Source organism: Papaver somniferum, chromosome 9 (genome assembly GCF_003573695.1).
Source record: "Papaver somniferum cultivar HN1 chromosome 9, ASM357369v1, whole genome shotgun sequence".
Taxonomy (NCBI): domain Eukaryota; kingdom Viridiplantae; phylum Streptophyta; class Magnoliopsida; order Ranunculales; family Papaveraceae; genus Papaver; species Papaver somniferum.
The window spans coordinates 34,120,859-34,138,296 of record NC_039366.1 but is presented as its reverse complement, the minus strand read 5'-3'; positions in this window follow the sequence as shown (position 1 = coordinate 34,138,296).

The window sequence follows — 17,438 nt, the reverse complement described above, 5'->3', positions numbered from 1 at the left end:
ATTAGATATGGAAAAAATCCAATCTTGCAAAACCAGGCAAAGCTCAAAAAGTAAAGAAAACAAATTTAAAACCATTTTTGTTTTTCAAAAACCTGTGATGTGCAGAATATTGTCTCCTTTTGAAAATGCGGGGGTCTAACAACCACAACCAACAATTCGTTTGGCAATCTGATAGGACTTACTCCAATAAACTTTCTAGAGAATCAACTAGACAGTCAGACTCAATCTAGAATAAAGTATATTAAGGAGTTTAAATATCTCTAACTCTTAATATAATCCGCAATCAGCAAATAGAAATATGTGAGCCTGATTGAATATAAGAGGAGTTACTTGAACGGTACCAAAGACCAATGTTCAAGTGTCAATCAATGCAAATCAACAACCAAAGGTTGGATATTCTAATTGATTGATCTTAACACACAACCTGTGATATTTCAATTATATAACAAAATATAATGCGGAAAACAAATAACATAGACACCAGAATTTTGTTAACGAGGAAACCGCAAATGCAGAAAAACCCCGGGACCTAGTCCAGATTGAACACCACACTGTATTAAGCCTCTACAGACACTAGCATACTACCAATTAACTTCGGACTGGACTATAGTTGAACCTTAATCAATCTCACACTGATTCAAGGTACAGTTGCGCTCCTTACGTCTATGATCCCAGCATGATACTACGCACTTGATTCCCTTAGCTGATCTCACCCACAACCAAGAGTTGCTACGGCCCAAAGTCGAAGACTTGATAGACAAATCTTTCTCACACAGAAAAGTCTATAGGATTTAATAAATCTGTCTCCCACAGAAATACCCAAGAGTTTTTGTTCCGTCTTTTGATAAATTAAGGTGAACAAGAACCAATTGATAAACCGGACTTATATTCCCGAAGAACAGCCTAGTATTATCAATCACCTCACAATAAACTTAATCGACTAGCGAAACAAGTTATTGTGGAATCACAAACGATGAGAAGAAGTTTGTTTGTGATTACCTTTCTATCTTGCCTATCGGAGATATAAAATCTCGATCAAATTATTTCAATTGCACTCAACACGATAGAAACAGCAAGATCAGATCACGCAACTACAAAGATAATAGTTGGGTCTGGCTTCAGAATCTCAATGAAGTTTTCAAGTCGTTAACCTACAGGGCCTCGAGAAGAAACCTAAGGTTAAAGGAGAATCGACTCTAGTTATGAAACTAGTAACACACAGGAGGTGTGGGGATTAGGTTTCCCAGTTGCTAGAGTTCTCCTTTATATAGTATTCAAATCAGGGTTTGCAATCCAAGTTACCTTGGTAACAAAGCATTCAATATTCACCGTTAGATGAAAAACCTGATTCAACCAAGCTAATATCTTTCAACCGTTAGATCGAACTTAGATTGTTACACACAAATGAAACGTACCCTCATTTAGGTTTATGTAACTGTACCTAAACGTGTACACCAGGTTGGTTCACAAATAGTTAACTGAGGTTAGCCATATGATTACTCTCATATCAACCTTATTCATCTTAACCATAAATAATTCAAATGACTCAAATGAAACTAGTTAAAGAGTTGTTCAATTGTTTAGAAAACACAATTGAAACCAAATCGGTTTGATTCACTTGAATCAATCATGGACATTATAGCCACGGTTTGCAAAGATTGCATTCCTTATGATTTAAATGTTTAAGTCCATGAACTGACCGATTTGACAAAGTAACCAGCTTAAGTATGTGTATGGGTATGCGTACTGAAGCAACCGGTTTTTGAGGTTGTAAAGTTTCCAAACTCAACAGAAATTTTCGGTTCGAAAACTTCCGCCAGTATGCGTACGGGTACGCATACTTAAGGTGACTAGTTAAGAGTTTGTCAAAAACCAAACTCAGCAGAAATTCTCGGTTCAATAACTTCCGCCCGTATGCGTACGGGTACGCATACTTAACCTGTCTCCTTCACCAACTTCGTATACACACATATGCATACTCTTGGCTCCCGGTTTATGGATTTATACACTAATGTGCGAACACACTATATATGCTTATATCCAAAGATGGTTACATCATCAACTCTTTATTTCAATCATTGAAATATTCTTCTATAATGACAATAGCCGTTTTCACACACTATTAGCATCAAATCAAATTTCAAGATATTGAAATAATCATTATCGAAACATTCCAAGCCTACATCAAATGATTGTATCACACAAACCATGTAAGATGTTACTCGGAAATTTTCTCATGATATAAGATGAACTTGGTCGAAGCGAAAGCTTACCAACACATATTTCGAGAAATATGTAAGCGAGATATACTCCGTTCGAAATCTCAAATGTGTATAGAGAAAACTATATCGTAACACGACTTATGTCTCAACATAGGAGATAGTATAAATAGACTTTCCAAGTGATAGATAAGTTCAAGTCTCCACATACCTTTTGTCGAAGAAGTTCCACAAGCTCCCCTTAGTATTTCTTCGTCTTCAAGAGATGAACGTCGAGAGATCTAAGCTCAACTACACTATCTATGTCCTAGTACGAGACATCTATAAATAGGCTAGAAATCAAGACTTATAGTTTTGATCACTAACATTGACAAACATGCTTGAGATAGCAACGCATGCGAGTTCGACCGATCAATGCTCTATCAATCTCCCCCTTTGTCAATTGTAGTGACAAAACTATCAATACATATGGATTATAAAAAAGATAAAAAAAAATGTAGCTTCTCATCCACATGCTTGATCTCCTTGGCATCTTCAACGCGACTCGAAATCTTCGTTACTTCCAAGTACTCCATGATCCTAAAGGTTGTAAGTTCAGCATCACAGTTGTTGAAGATCCGTAGCTATAACAATGAGAAAACAAAATTCTCTCAATCATTGTTATACAGTGTCATAGTATTATTACGCAACATCAAAGTTCAATTGTATCACAACTTTGACAACAATACTATGGTAATATGTATCACTCCCCCTTAGTCAATACATATATCAACATGAAAACTACTCCCCCTTACATAATGATCCGTAAACCGTATGTATTTGTAGTGTGAACTACACATTAATTCTCCCCCTTTTTGTCAAAAAAATTGGCAAAGGTACGAAAATTAGTGGGATCCTAATGAAATTTCCACGGAGATACTTCACGACCAAAAGGTGTATTAACATACCAACAAATTTAGATGCCATCATAAAGTCGAAGCTAAATATATTAATCAAGGAGTTAATAAAGATACAAGATAACCCCTAAATATTCCACAGCCGCACTCCCCCACAAAGATTTGGCAATTAAGCACAGTTCAAAAAGAAATCTTCCCCATAAAATGTCATCCCCGAAGGAACCACAAAGGCGACCTTACTTTCACAAGAAAAGAAGGATTTCTTTGGATATAATCAAATCACATGAAAACATGAATTTGAATCCAAAAAATTCAATTGAAATGACCACAAGAGAACCCATGATTAATTAAATTAAAAATACAACCAAATTAATCACAAGAAAACCCATGACCAATTCAATCGGAATACACAACTAGATTAACCACAAGAAAGTGATCAATTTAATTGGTCATGCTCGACATAAGAGAACTTACGGAGCAACAACAAAAATAACCAAAAGAAAATGATTAATTTAGTTGGTCATGCTCAATCATAAGGAACCTTACGGAGCAACAACTAAGTTAATCATAAGAATGATCAACTCAATCGTTTATGCTCATACACAAGAAACCTTACAGAGCAACACAGCATTTGCACAAAAATGTGGATCGAAGATCGACCAATACTGCGGAATAGACAGAGATTCATTCTATTTTCCATCACTATTTGCACAATGAAATACAATAGACTTAATCCTTGTAGAAAAAAGTTTTATCCTTTCTTCCATCAAAATATGACATAAAAAGCTTTAACTTTTATAATGTCAATAGTTCATTATCTTCCATCAATACATTCATATCGACATAATAGAGATAACATTTGAACAAGTATGGGACAGTCACGGGTTCACAGACGTAAACAACATATCCCATAACAATTTTCAATATATAAAATCATAAAGATTAAAATTGCAAAAATCATCTTCCAAATAACTTAGAATATAAATAAATAAATCTAAAAACATGAAGATGAAAATCGTTGGACATATCTATGTGTACTCACAATAATGGATATTCCAAACCCTACTTATTCTTCTAAAAAAAATATTTACTAGACATTAAGACCTCTGAAGAATTCTTTATCGTCCCCGAACTCCTTGTCGTCAACAGCCATGGGAACATAAGGTTCATGGAGAAAGGAGTCAATTCCAACATATCTTCTAGGCTGATGATATCGAACCAGGGCCTTCTGAATTTCAAGAGTTCTCATAACAAAAGCCTTTATTTGATTAATCTCCTTCCTTGCTTCCTTTAACTCTTCAAGAACATCAGAAAACTTCTGAGAATTTGAAGGAACAACTCTTGGCTGCCTCACATTCCTTCTTTTTCTTTTCAAGGTTGGAGGCAATGGAGATTTTTATTTTTCCTTCACGATTGATGGCTTAACAATCATATTAACATCTTTTCCATCAGAACACATGATGCTTGGAGTCTCCATACGGATATGGATTTGTGAGAGGAAATCACAATTTAAACTCAACAGGCAGTCTTAAGATGAAAAGATTTTCAGAGAAGGAAAAAGGAATGTAAAGTTACAGAACCTTTTAACCACCCAGGTTCACACACGCACAATTCACGACCCTAAAAAGAGTAGAATTGTCGAGAATAACCCTCTTTTATTGAATACACAAGGAAGTCTTTTCTAATATCAATTGAAAAGAAAGAATTCCAAATCATATAGCAACTCTAAGAAAAAAACACAAAAAGTTTTTCTTAAGCCTGAGGTGTGCACAATTTGATTAGGTACATGAGACAAGATGCACTAAAACAACACAATCAAGTTGTGCTATGGTGAACAACAATTTGTCCACCATCCCCTCTTTGAAAGAAATTCATAGAACCTTGTCTATCAAATTGTTTAGACCATACTCTTTTCTCTAGTGGTCTTGACCTATCTTTGGAAACCAACTTCTTTGAAGAGGATAAAATCTTAGATACCTCAGCGGCTTTTTGAACAAGTTTGTGCTTGTTTGCTAGGCGATTTTCTCTTCGTTGAAGTCTCTTGACATGTATCATATTGTGTTTATACTTATAACATTTTGAAAGTTCATGACCCTTGAGTGAACAATAAGAACATGTCAATGGATACGCTGATTCAGACTCCCGAGATGTGCAAGCTGCTAGGCACAGAGTGGAACCTGAAAAATCAGACAGAGAGTTTCCAACAGGAAGGTTAATTTCTTCTTCCAGATTGGTTGAGTTTCCTTCTGGAAGAATATCAAGATTGATGTATGTATTGATACAGTTATCAAACTCGATATCTTCACAAAGAAGTGCAACACTTGATTTTTCGTCTTCATTGGAATCATAATGATCAGACATTTCATCAAGAGTCGCAGCAACACCTTTGTTCCCAGTGGATTTTCTACGATTTGGACACTCATTTACAAAATGACCAAAACCTTTACACTTAAAGCATTGTGGCATATCCTCATCATCAGCCTCGTCAACATCCCTGTTTTTAGGAGGAATGCGATCGTGAGGTTTAACTGACGACCTAGATTTGTCTCTTGAAAACCGTTTACTTCTCTTCAACAGAAGATCCCTAAACTGTCTTGTGATCATAAAGACTGATTTGTCAAGATCTTCATCTGATGAATCAGTCTCAGAAGATCATCCTCAAAGACATAAACACTTTTACTTTTGTCAAGTAATTTCGTGTTCTTTTGTGCTTTGAAGGCAACATCCTTTTCGATTTTGGATGTATGCTCATGATCAAAGATCTTTAGATTTCCAACCAACGTGTTTCTAGAAAGAGCATCAAGGTTATTTCCCTCAACGATGGCATGCTTCTTAGAATCGTATCTAGATGACAGCGATCTGATAATTTTCATCACAATGTCCTTTTCAGGAATAGTCTTACCCAATGCAAAAGATGCATTAACAATTTCAGAAAATTTGTGATTAAACTCATCAAATGAATCTTCATCTGCCATTTGAAGGTTTTCCCAATCGGAATTAAGGTTTTGAAGCCTCGCTTCCTTCTCACTGGTATTCCTTTCGAATACGGTTTCTAAGATATCCCAAACATCTTTAGACCTAGTGCACGTTGTCACATGGTGCTGAAGATCTGGGGTAATGGCACTCAAATCGTCGGAGTTTTGCTTTGCAGCAAGTATCTCGGCAACATTGTATTCACCAATGTTCTTTGGAACGGTTGCATTCCCTCCTGCCACAACGGGAGAATCATAGCCATTAACTACATAAACCCATGATTGAAAATCACGCGCTTGAAGAAAGGCACGCATAACAATTTTCCACCATAAGTAATTAGAGCCATCGAAGACTCGTGGTACGTTTAGAGAGATAGCACCTTTGTCCATATCAGATCGCTACAAACACAGACTTATGAGGTCTTTAATGTGTTTGCATGCTCTGATACCAATTGAAAATGTGGGGGTTTAACAACCACACCCAACAATTCGTTTGAAAATCTGAGAGGACTTAATCCAATACACTTTCTAGAGAATCAACTACACAGTCAGACTCAATCTACGATAAAGTATACTAAGGAGTTTAAATATCTCTAACTCTTAATTCAATCCGCAATCAGCAAATAGAAATCTGCGAGCCCGATTGAATATAAGAGGAGTTACTTGAACGGTACCAAAGACCAATGTTCAAGTGTCAATCAATGCAAATCAACAACCAAAGGTTGGATATTCTAATTGATTGATCTTAATGCACAACCTGTGATATTTCAATTATATAACAAAATGTAATGCGGAAAAGAAATAACATAGACACCAGAAGTTTTGTTCACGAGGAAACCGCAAATGCATAAAAACCCCGGTACCAAGTCCAGATTAAACACACAATGTATTAAGACGCTAAAGACACTAGCCTACTACAAACTAACTTCGGTCTGGACTATAGTTGAACCCTAATCAATCTCACACTGATCCAAGGTAAAGTTGCGCTCCTTACGTCTCTGATCCCAGCAGGATACTACGCACTTGATTCCCTTAGCTGGTCTCACCCACAACTAAGAGTTTCCACGAACCAAAGTCGAAGACTTTAATAAACAAATTTGTATCACACAGAAAAGTATACAGGTATAGAAAAATCTGTATCCTACAGAAATACCTACGAGTTTTGTTCCGTCTTTTGATAAATCAAGGTGAACAGGAACCAATCGATAACCCATACTTATATTCCCGAAGAACAGCCTAGAATTATCAATCACCTCACAATAATCTAAATCGTATGATGGCGAAACTAGATATTGTGGAATCACAAACGGTGAGACGAATATATTTGTGACTACTTTTCTATCTTGCCTATCGGAGAAATCAATCTAAATCCAATATTACGATTGTACTCAAATACGATAGAAACAACAAGATCAGATCACGCAACTACAGAGAAAATAGTTGGGCCTGGCTTCACAATCCCAATGAAGTCTTCAAGTCGTTAACCTACAGGGTCTCGATAGAAACCTAAGGTTAAAGGAGAATCGACTCTAGCTTACAACTAGTATCACACAGGAGGTGTGGGGATTAGGTTTCCCAATTGCTAGAGTTCTCCTTTATATAGTCTTCAAATGAGGGTTTGCAATCAATGCTACCTTGGTAACAAAGCATTCAATATTCACCGTTAGATGAAAACCTGACTAGATTCAAGCTAATATCTTTCAACCATTAGATCGAATCTTAGCTTGTTATACACACATGAAATGTAACTTCATTTAGGTTTGAGTAACCGTACCTAAACGTGTACAATTCGTTAGTTCAACGGTAGTTAACCATAGGTTACCCATATAAGCACCTTCATATCAACCTTATTCTTCTTTAACACAACCAGTTCAAATGACTCAAATGAACTAGTTAGAGAGTTGTTTAATTGCGTAGATCTCATAGAAGTATACAAGACACAATCGAAACGAAAACAGTTTTGATTCACTCGAATCGATTCATGAACACTATAGCCACGGTATGCAAAGATTGCATTCCTTAAAATATAAATGTCTTAGTTCACGAATTAAACTGTTTTTAGAAACTAACCTACTTAAGTACGCATACTGGTATGCGGACTTAAGTACCCGGGTTAAGTTTGTTTTCAGTTCACAAACTCTAACAGAAATTCACAGGATGTGAACTTCCGGCAGTACGCGGACTTTAGTTCCGGTTATCTTGAGCAGCAAAGTACGCATACTTTGGTTCAAGGATATTGGACTTACACACATATGAGTTGTTTCACAATGTTTATATCCAACCATGGTTATGTATTCTAAACTCTCATTTTAATCATTGAAACTAATATGACTTTCATCACTAGTAAAGATGAACTTGGCCAAAGCCAAAGGGTTACCAACACATATTTCGAGAAATAGATAAGCGAGATAAAATCAGCTCGAAATAGTACATGTGTATAATCATAGTCTATATAGCAATACGACTTTTGTCTCAAGATAGGAGATAAAGTGGACTTTTGAGTGACAGATAAGTTCAAGTCTCCACATACCTTTTTGTTGATGAAGTTCCACTAGTTCCTTGAGTATTTCTTCGTCTTTGCATGATGAACACCGTGGAGTCTAGAGCTCAACTACATTTTCTATCCTAGTCCGAGACTTAGCTATTAGTAGACTAGAAATCAAGACTTATAGTTTTGGCAACTAAACTTGACAAACAAGCTTGAGATAGCAACGCTTGCGAGTTCGACCGAGCAGTGCTCTAACAAGTTCGAATGACTCAAATTAAACTAGTTCTAGAGTTGTTCAATTATTTATATTCTCATAGAAGTATACAAGACACAACTGAAGCAAAATCGATTTTGATTCACTCGAATCAAGTCATGAGTATTATATCCACGGTTTGCAAAAGATTGCATTCCTTATTATATAAATGTATTAGTTCATGAACAAACCGATTTTAGAACATAATCCACTCAAGTATGCAAACAGGTACGCATACCATAGTGGTCGGACTAAGTTTGGGTTCGCCAGTATGCGAACGGGTACGCATACCACCAAACTCAGTAAAGTTCCAGAACTTGAACCTCACGCCAGTATGGTTACCGGTATGCGTACTAAGTTCCCGGACCTCTACTAAACCAATCAGTGCGCATACGGGTATGCATACCATGGTTCCCGGACTTGGGTTACACATATGCAAGTACGCATACTGTGCTTATATCCAACTGCTATAAACTCTCATTTCAACCATTGACACATTCTCGGAAGATGAAAATAGCTGTCTCACACAAACTATTAGCTTCAAAGCAATTTTCAAGTGGTCGAATTAATGATCAATACGAAACATTCCGAGTTTACATCAATGATTGTCTCACACAAATCATGTAAGATGTTACCAGGCGATTTTCACATGATCATCTTTTGACTTTCATCAAGAATATAAGATGAACTTGGTTAAAGCGAAATCTTACCAACGCATATTTCGAGAAACATGTAAGCGAATTAAACTCAACTCGAAATATCAAATGTGTATAATTGAAGTCTATATAGCTATACGACTTTTGTCTCAAATAGGAGATAGAGTAGATAGACTTTTGAGTGATAGATGAGTTCAAGTCTCCACATACCTTTTGTTGATGAAGTTCCACAAGCTCCCCTTAGTAGTTATTCGTCTTCAATCGATGAACGCCGTGAAGTCTAATCCTCAACTACACTTTTTTATCCTAATTCGAGACTTAGCTATAAGTAGACTAGAAATCAAGACTTATAGTTTTGGAAACTAAACTTGACAAACAAGCTTGAGATAGCAACGCTTGCGAGTTCGACCGAGCACTGCTCTAACAATCTCCCCCTTTGTCACTTTTAGTGACAAAACTATCAATACATATGAAATACAAAATAAATAAACTTTGTAGCTCTCAATCCAAATGCTTGATTTCCTTGGTTCTTCAACATTACTCGAAATCTTCGTCACTTCCAAGTACTCCAGTGATTCTGAATGTGTTCAACTCAGCATCATAGTTGTTGAACATACGTAGCTATAACAATGAGAAAACATTAGTTCACAATCATTGTTATACAGTATCATAGTATTATCACACAGCATCAAAGTCCAATTATATCACAACTTTGACAACAATATTATGGTGATATCTATCACTCCCCCTTAGTCAATACTTCATCTCAAATGAAAATCACTCCCGCTTACATAATGATCCGTAAACCATATGTATTTGTAGTGTGAACTACACATTAATTCTCCCCCTTTTCTTCAATATAAATTGGCAAAGGTCCGAAAATTAGTGGGATGCTAATAAAATTTCCATACAGATACTTCATGACCAAAAGAGATTATATCAACTTTGTTTTGATGACTTCAAATAGCCGAAACTAGTGTATTCATCAAGGAGTTTATAAAGATACAAGAAAACTCCTACAATATTCCACAGCCGCACTCCCCACAAAGATTTGGCAATTAAGAACAAATTCAATTAAGAACTCTCCCCCGTAAAATGTCATTCCCGAAAGAACAACAAGTGCGACCTTACTTTTACAAGAGAAAAAGGATTTCTTTGGACATTAACAAATCACATGAAACATGAATTTGTATCCAAAATACTCAATTAAATTAACCACAAGAGAACCCATGATTAATTTAATCGGAAATGCTCACATAAGAGAACTTACGGAGCCACACAGTACTTACACAAAGATGTGGATCAAGGAAAGACCAATACTGCGGAATATTCCATCAATATTTGCATAGAGACATGTAATAGATTTAATCTTTGTAGGCAAAAGTTCATCCTATCTTCCATCAATATTTGCATAATGACATAATATGCTTAACTTTTGTATAGGAATAGTAGTATGAGGCATTAGGATTTTGATCATTATCTTCTACTAGGCTTCTTCCCTCCCCTTGGACTCGAAACCAATACATTTATCAAGAAAACCTTTTTCAAAACCACCAATGCGAGATGGTGAAGATATTCTTGACAAAACGACAAAGACCTAGAGTATGGGTACGTGACTCAATAGGTTTGGTATTTAAATGGTTTCTTAGGGAAGGTAATTTTTAGGGTTTCTAAAGACAGTTCGTGACAAGTAAGTCATAGGAAACCGTACGAACACAATCCGAACCCAAAAGAAAAACAAAACCGAACTTACCTTTTGACAAGGAAACGCAAAATAGTTCATTTTTGCTGCGTGAAGATTTTCTTTCACAAAGTCTTGGCTCAATAAATTTTATATCTCCATTGAGAAACAATTCAGAGCACAAGAGTAGCAGGCAACACAGTTGCAACAACAACTTTTTCAAAAAACAAAAAAAAAATCAATCGAAGAAATTCCTAAGACCCAACCAATACTTAGGCAAAGCTGTCTGCGGAAAATAGTTTAGCTCTGGACGATAAGAAAATAGCTCAACTAATCAGAAACATTTTTGACGAAAGTATACCTGATTATTAATAAATCTTACTCAATATGATTTTGTTTTATGAGTAAGCATTCAACCCTTGTGATTAATTTGCACAAGTACGAGCCCTAAGCTCATTAAATGAATGGTGTTCACGATTGAGTCTTTTCTTTCTTCCAATTCTAGGATAAATTTCTTTTTGATGTGAAAAATCACCATAAAACTTACTGTCACCAAAATGTGAGACTAAGTTAGAATCCTTACCAACAGAGGTTTGTGTGGAGGATTTTGACGACCTATTGATGAGATCCTTGTATCCTTCAATTATCAGATTAAGGTTATCCTTCATAACTCCACTTTTGCTTCCATCTACATGAACTTTTTTCACATCTTGAACATCGTTCTTCTCATAAGGTTGAGAAGGACCATTCTGAAATCTCCTTGAAGAAATTGTATTAGAGTTACAATTTGTCCGAACATTCGATGAGCAAATTGAACTGACTTTCCTGGAAGACTTCACAGGGTGAGTACTGAGACCAATTGGTTTAGACATCCGAATGGCAGTTACACCTTTGAGAATTAAATCTAAGTTAGGTGTGTTGAAGTTGATCATAAAATTGTTATTCAACCTGGATTTGCTTTTTCGTTCAACATGTCCTTTTGAATCACAAAAGAGACACACTTTCTGATCACCTAAGTGATTAGAGTGAATAGACCTAACAACGTTGTTAGGAGATTTATTTCTTCCAAGCGATGTGAATTTTACTTGATTAGAGGAATATACAAGCACATATTTTCTATTCGGAAGAGATTGATATTTAGCTTCTGGAACTGAAGTCTCAGTTGAGTTAGAAGCGATTGGTATGGTGGACTCTTCAGAACGTCCTTGAATAGAGAGTTTACTCAAAAGATGTTCAATTTCCAAGGCATCCTCTTTGAGTTTAGCCTGTACAAAAGTTCGTGAAGATCAGACTAAGGTGTTTTCTTCATTGTGAACCTTCAACTAAGAGTCACGATCATTTACCATACCAATAAGTGCATTGACTTTGTGTTTCAACCGATTGATTTTATCAGCCTGAATTCTAACAAGATTTAGAATCATTTTACTCTTTTCGGCTGCATCTCTTTCTTTAACAGAGTCAGACTCGTTTGAACGCTAATCGGGAAAACACTTATCAGTGCAATCCTGTTTCGTTGGAATATAATGTTCATCTAAATTTGAGATAGACGAATCTTGATCTTTAATACATTTTATCAAAACAGAACGTTTGTCTCTGGTGATGCGTTTATCGGAGATGGCACTACACAGACTTATAAGGTCTTAAACGTGTTTTCCTTATCTGATACCAATTGAAAAGGCGGGGGTCTAACAAACACACCCAATATTTCTCTTAGCAATCTGTATGGACTAACTCCAATATACTTTCAAGAGAATCAACTAGATAGTCAAACTCAATATTAATAAAAGTATATCAAAGAGTTATATCTCAATTTCGCAATTCAATCTGCAATCAAACAAATAGGAATTTACGAGTCTGATTGAATATAAGAAATAACTTGGACAGTATCAAAAACCAATATCTAAATGTTAATCAATTTAATCAACAACCAAAGGTTGGATTCACAATTGAGTGAACTTACGCATAACTTGTGATATTTCAATTATGTAAACAAATATAATGTGGAAAAGAAATAACACAGACACCAGAAGTTTTGTTAACAATGAAACTACAAATACAGAAAACCCCCGGGACCTAGTCCATATTTGAACACCACACTGTATTAAGACGCTACAGACACTAGCCTACTCCAAGTTAACTTCGGACCGGAATGTAGTTGAGCCCTAACAAATCCCACAGTGATCAAGGTACAGTTGTGCTCCTTACGTCTCTGAATCCAAGCAGGACTCTACGCACTTGATTCCCTTAGCTGATGTCACCCACAACTAAGAGTTGCTATGACCCAAAGTCGAACACTTGATAAACCAATCTGTCTCCCATAGATAAACCTATGAGTTTTGTTCCGTCTTTTAATAAATCAAGGTGAACAGGAACCAATTAGTATACCGGACTTATATTCCCGAAGAACATCCTAGAAATATCAATCACCTCACAATAATCTTAATCGTATGGTAGCGAAACAAGATATTATGGAATCACAAACGATGTGACGAAGATGTTTGTGACTACTTTTTATCTTCTTATCGGAGATTAAATCTCGAGCAAATATTAGAGAATATAGTACTCAATCATGATAGAAAATAACAAGATCAGAACACACAACTAAATAAAAAATAGTTGGGTCTGGCTTCACAATCCCAACGAAGTCTTCAAGTCGTTAACCTACAGGGTTTTAGAAAAACCTAAGGTTAAAGGAGAATCAATTCTAGTCACAACTAGTATCACAATGAGGTGTGGGGATTAAGTTTCCCAGATGCTAGAGTTCTCCTTTATATAGTCTTCAAATCAGGGTTTGCAATCAATGTTACCTTGGTAACGAAGCATTCAATATTCACCGTTAGATGAAAACCTGATTAGACTCAAGATAATATCTTTCGACCGTTATATCGAACCTAGCTTGTTACACATAAATAAAAAGTGACTTCATTTAGATATGAGTAACCGTACCTAAACATGTACACCTTTGTTGGCTCAACAATAGTTAACCTAAGTTTGCCATATGAACACTTTCATATCAACCTTATTCATCTTAACCATAACTAGTTCAAATGATTCATATGAAACTAGTTCTAGAGTTGTTCAATTGTTTATATTCTCATATAAGTATACAAGACACAATTGAAACAAAATCGATTTTGATTCACTCGAATCAAGTCATGAAGATTATAGCCACGGTTTGCAAAAGATTGCATTCATATGCAAACGGGTATGCATACCTTAGTGGCCGGACTAAGTTTGGGTTCGCCAGTATGCGAACGGGTACGCATACCACCAAACTCAGTAAAGTCCCGGAACTTGAACCTCACGCCAGTACGGGTACCGGTATGCGTATTTAGTTCCCGGACCTCTACTAAACCAATCAGTACGCATACGGGTATGCATACCATGGTTCCCGGACTTGGATTACACATATGCAAGTACGCATATTGTGCTTATATTCAATTGTTCTAAACTCTCATTTCAACCATTGTAACATTCTCGGAAGACGACAATAGCTGTCTCACACAAACTATTAGCTTCAAAGCAATTTTCAAGTGATCGAATGATCAATATGAAACATTCCGAGTTTACATCAAATGGCTGTCTCACACAAATCATATAAGATGTTACCAGGAGATTTTCACATGATCATATTTTGACTTTCGTCAAGAATATATGATGAACTTGGTTAAAGAGAAAGATTACCAACACATATTCGAGAAATATGTAAGCGATTTAAACTCAACTCGAAATATAAAATGTGTATAATTGAAGTATATATAGCTATACGACTTTTGTCCCAAATAAGAGATTTAGTGTATATACTTTTGAGTGATACATGAGTTCAAGTCTCCACATACCTTTTGTTGATGAAGTTCCACAAGCTCCCCTTAGTAGTTCTTCGTCTTCAATCGATGAACGCTGTGAAGTCTAATGCTCAAATACACTTTTTATCCTAATCCGAGACTTAGCTATAAGTAGACTAGAAATCAAGACTTATAGTTTTGGCAATTAAACTTTGTTAGATAATTGTCGGTGTTTTGGAAGGTTCCGAAAAATTCCGGAACATACTAGAAATCCTTATTGTAGAGAAATACAAGGTTTCCTAGTTTAGGTTGATTTCCATATTTAGATAGGTTACCTAAATAACAATAGGTTTCTTAGTTGGTTAGAGTTTCCTTTTCCAAGGAGATCGAGTAATACTTGGGAATCAAGTTTTTGACTCCTATATAAGGAGGTCTAGGTTATGTATTTAGACATGGAATTCTCAACGGAAAATCAGTAGAGAATTAGAGAATACACAATGTAGTTCTCTAAGGTTTCTAGGGTTTCCATCCCACCTCTTGGGGTGGAGTTTTAGGAAAAGAGAGGTACCATTATCGAGTGTTGTAAGATACGCCGTTGGTGTTGAAAGAGTACATCGCTATGGTTTTGAGGAGATGTGGAAGACATCGTTTAGTGAAGAGAAGATCGCCTTTTTCGTTAATGGTGGAAGATCATCGTTGGTGTTGGAAGAGAAATCGTTCAGAAGGAGATCATCTCGATTATATGAGATAAGTATTATCTTGTTTGGTTAGACGTTATTTGGTAATATTGGAGTGCTTTGTTCAAAAGAGTTATTTTAGGGTTTTTGATCAACACAATGTTGGATCATAGTTTGTTGATTGGTTCATCAATCGTTAAGTGTGTCATTCTCTATTTAATGGTTCCATAATAATGAAGAAGTCGTAACCATTTTGGTGGATGTAGGCATATTGCCGAACCACGTTAAGTCTTGTGTGCTTTACTTATTGCTTCTAATGTATGTTTGCATCGTTTATCTTTCATTCTACGTAGATCCAAAGATCTAGTTTCTTGTGGGGTTAGTCCTTGTTGGATTTCCCAACAAGTGGTGCGGTTAGTTTGGCTATCTCCCACAACAAGTGGTGCGGTGAGGGTGGAAAGGATCGAAGTTAGAAATGGGGATGTTTCGGTTTTCTGCGGATATCCGAATTTTTTGGTTTCAAAAAATTTGATGTTTCCAAGTATTCAAGTACGAAGGATTTGAAGTTATCAAATATTCGAAGATGCATATTTTGAATTTTATCAATTTTGGGTATGAAGCAAGTTAAAGTGTTTCGGAAGAATGTGATACTTTGATATTCCACATTCATTTTTGGTAGTGCTCTACATCGAAGGATTTGACGTTATACTTATTGAAGCATACCCTATGCATTCCACATAGCTCTAAGTAAGTATTTTTGTACATCGTTATGGTTTTAGTGGAGCAGTGTGTTCCCTTTGCTCATCTACTACAAATATTGAGAGTGTGGTTTCAATAGTACAAAGGCGGTAGAAGATGAGATCAAAGATTTCTTTTGAGAAGTCTATTCAGCAACAATTTAGTTTTATCATCCGTTGGTTCTCAGATTAGCGTGGGAAGTTAGCACTATTGTCTTGGATAGTTACTTAAGAACTTATTACGGTTGCTTAAGAGTAAGAAGACAATGAGTGAGCACAAAAGCGTTGTGGATATTTTCTTGGGAGCTGGTGGAGTTGCTTAAGGTTATGAAGACGGTTGGATGTGTTTGGTTCTTTACATTTTTTGAAGGATGATTGCCAGATCTTGTTTGGAACAGTTGCGTACCGGTAAACATTTTTGGGGTAAGTTTGACTAAAGGATATGTACAAGACAGAGTGTGATTGTTACAAATTTTTTCCTCTGTGGTTAATCACATTTCTATCTGAGTCATGTTAGTTTTAGTGTGGCGGTTTGACTTAGTCGACGAAGTCGAAACTGCATTCTTTCCTGGAGATTCGGTGGAGGACATTAATTTGTCACAACCCGTTTGGTTTGAGGTTGTTGGTTTAGTTTAGAAGTTTGGTATGTCAGCTTTTGGAGCCTCAGTTTTGTTTGTTCACTAATGTAGTGATTTTGTGAAGCTTGACATGTTTGGTAACTTATTGTCTCGTTATTCGTTTTATGGGATATGCTCATGGCAAAGAGCAAGTTCAGTTTTATTGCTTTAAGAAGCAATTGAGTTTGGAGTTTCTAGATGAAGGAGTTTTGTTCTGCTAAGAAGACACTTGTGCAGAAGTTTGGACGAGATTTTTCGACTTCGGTCATTTGGGGGTTAAGTTGGTACTTGATCCAGTTTGATCGTCGTTGAGATCCTTTTGAATTCCGAGGCGATTGTCATGGTTTGAAGGTCGGCTCAGATTAGTGGAATCTTTACCGAGGTGGAGATTGTTAGATAATTGTCGGTGTTTTGGAAGGTTCTGGAAAATTCCGGAACATACTAGAAATCCTTAGTG